Here is a 2,990-nt window from a genome sequence, read left to right on the forward strand (position 1 = left end):
ATATGAATCATTATAAAACTTATTGTATGACCTCTTATACACTATATTAGGCCCAGCCTTTGGAACTTCGGTTTACCTAGATATGGCTACTATAGCTAATTTCTGCAGCATTAGTAAAGATGTGATTAATACAGGATTTAATTCCTGTGCTGTTTGTAACGACCCTGGTAGGTTGACTGATAACCTGAACCAGGTTGCAGGCACTGGTTACAGTTTGAAGCGTTTTCCTGAGTGGACACCTTAATGAAAGCCAGTCAATATTGAAATCACCCAGAAAATATACCTCTCTGTTTAAATCACATACATTATCAAGCATTTCACACGTGTTATCCAGATACTGACTGTTAGCATTTGGTGGTCTATTTACCATTAGTAGTTTTAATTATATATTAGCTTTATTTGCGTTTAACCTGTAGTTGTTGTCTCTCTTCAAAAGTATAAGATCATATTCCTAAATTCAGACATTTTATTGTGGGATTTTTTTCTAAGATTGTGATTTATTTTTTCTAACTCGGATTTTGCTTTTGAATGAGATTATAATTTCCCTAATGTACACTTTAAAAGCATCCCGGATTATATTTCGGGTGTCGGCTTTTCTGTGTACTATGATGTTGAAGGCTTAGCTATAGTATGTACAGGGCATTCAGAAAGAATTCAGACCACAGGCCCTAGTTTCTACCTTGACTTTCCCCCCCCCAAAAATTAGGTTACAACCTTATTCTAAAATGTATTGATGAAGAAACAAATATTTAATCTACACACAACATCCCATAATGACAAAGAAAAAATGTAAATATCACATTTACATAAGTATTCAGACCCTTTACTCAGTACTTTGTTGAAGCACCTTTGTCAGCGATTACAGCCTTGAGTCTTCTTGGGTGTGACGCTACAATCTTGGCACACCTGTATTTGGGGAGTTTCTCCCATTCTTCTCTGCAGATCCTCTCAAGCTCTGTCAGGTTGGATGGGGAGCGTCACTGCACAGACATTTTCAGGACTCTCCAGAGATGTTCGATCGAGTTCAAGTCCGGGCTCTGACTGGGCCACTCAAGCACATTCAGAGACTTGTCCCGAAGCCACTCCTGTGTTGTCTTGGCTGTGTGCTTAGGCTTGTTGTCCTGTTGGAAGGTGAACGTTCATCCCACTCTGAGGTCCTGAGAGCTCTGTAGCAGGTTTTCATCAAGGATCTCTCTCTGTACTTTGCTCCGTTCATCTTTCCCTAGATCCTGACTAGTCTCCCAGTCCCTGCCGCTGAAAAACATCCCCACAGCAATGATGCTGCCACCACCATGTTTCACTGTAGGGATGGTGCCAGATTTCCTCCAGGCGTGACGCTCGGCATTCGGGCCAAAGAGTTCAATCTTGGTTTCATCAGACCAGAGAATCTTCTTTCTCATAGTCTGAGAGTCCTTTAGGTTTCTTTTGGCAAACTCCAAGCGGGCTGTCATCTGCCTTATACTGAGGAGTGGCTTCCGTCTGGTCACTCTACCCTAAAGGCCTGATTGGTGGAGTGCTGCAGAGATGGTTGTCCTTCTGGAAGGTACTCCTAACTCCACAGAGGAACTCCGTAGCTCTGTCAGAGTGACCATCGTGTTCTTGATCACCTCCCTGACCAAGGCCCTTCTTCCCCGATTGCTCAGTTTGGCCGGGTGTCCAGCTCTAGGAAGAGTCTTGGTGGTTCCAAACTTCTTCCATTTAAGAATGATAGAGGCCACTGTGTTCTTAGGGACCTTCAATGCTGCAGAAATGTTTTGGTACCCTTCCCCAGATCTGTGTCTCGACACAATCCTGTCTCGGAGCTCTATGGACAATTCCTTCGACCTCATGGCTTGGTTTTGGCTCTGATATGCACTGTCAACTGTGGGGCCTTTATATAGACAGGTGTGCACCTATCCAAATCATGTCCAATCAATTTAGAGTCTCATAGCAAAGGGTCTGAATACTTGTTTTTTAATTTTACATTTGCAAACATTTCATAAAACCAGTTTTTGCTTTGTCAGATTTTTTATTTAATTTATTTTAGAATAAGGCTGTGACGTTACAAAATGTGTGACGAGTCAAGGGGTGTGAATACTTTCCGAATGCACTGTATGTCTACATTTGGAATGGCAAATAAGCATTTATTCATAACGTTCATTCCCTTGACATCTGGTTTTCATAACCCATGGAAACAAATCGACCTAAAAACACCTAATAGCAACATACCACAAGTAGAAGTGATGGCTGGGATTCATTCAAACCCGCCATAGTAATGTCTTCATTTACAATATTCATCCCATGCCCACACATTCTAACTCTGAAAAGTGAAAGCTGTTGGGTGGTGGGGTGGGTCGCCCTGGTAGTAGTTGTAGGTATTTAAACAGCGCCTAAGACCAGTCTGTGAGTTCATTGGAAAAAGAGATTGTATTGAGCCAGCGATCAGGCTGACACGGCTAAGAGACAGATTCAGCATCAGGACCTTTCTCCACCCCGGGAAAAAAGGCTGAATAATGTCTGGTTAATTCATTTTGACAGGAGGGTGAATGAAATGCCAACAGCCAAAGGTTAACCCCCACTGACATGTGGAAAACACTATTGAGTTACGAGTGAGAATGACTTGTCAGACCTACAGAGGAAACCGTTATTTGAATACCCAATTCTCTGTTCAGCTAAATCTAGTCAAATATGAAGCCAACTTACCTCAATTAAACATAATACAAAACCAACCCTCCGTAAACGTGTCAGTGGGTATTATTTTGAAAACATGAGAAAATGTATTTATTACAGTAGATCACATTTCCTAAGACAATTGGCCGACATGCTGATGGTGGGGAAGGCACTGATACACTATAAATCCCCCTAGAATTCACCCTAGAAATCCCCGGGCGTATCTCTAATGTGAGACGTTATTATGTAATCACAGGGTAGCATTGACAGGTGAGACGTTATTATTTAATCACAGGGTAGCATTGACAGGTGAGACGTTATTATTTAACCACAGGGTAGCA

The sequence above is a fragment of the Salvelinus fontinalis genome, chromosome 19 (assembly GCF_029448725.1).
Source record: "Salvelinus fontinalis isolate EN_2023a chromosome 19, ASM2944872v1, whole genome shotgun sequence".
Taxonomy (NCBI): Eukaryota; Metazoa; Chordata; class Actinopteri; order Salmoniformes; family Salmonidae; genus Salvelinus; species Salvelinus fontinalis.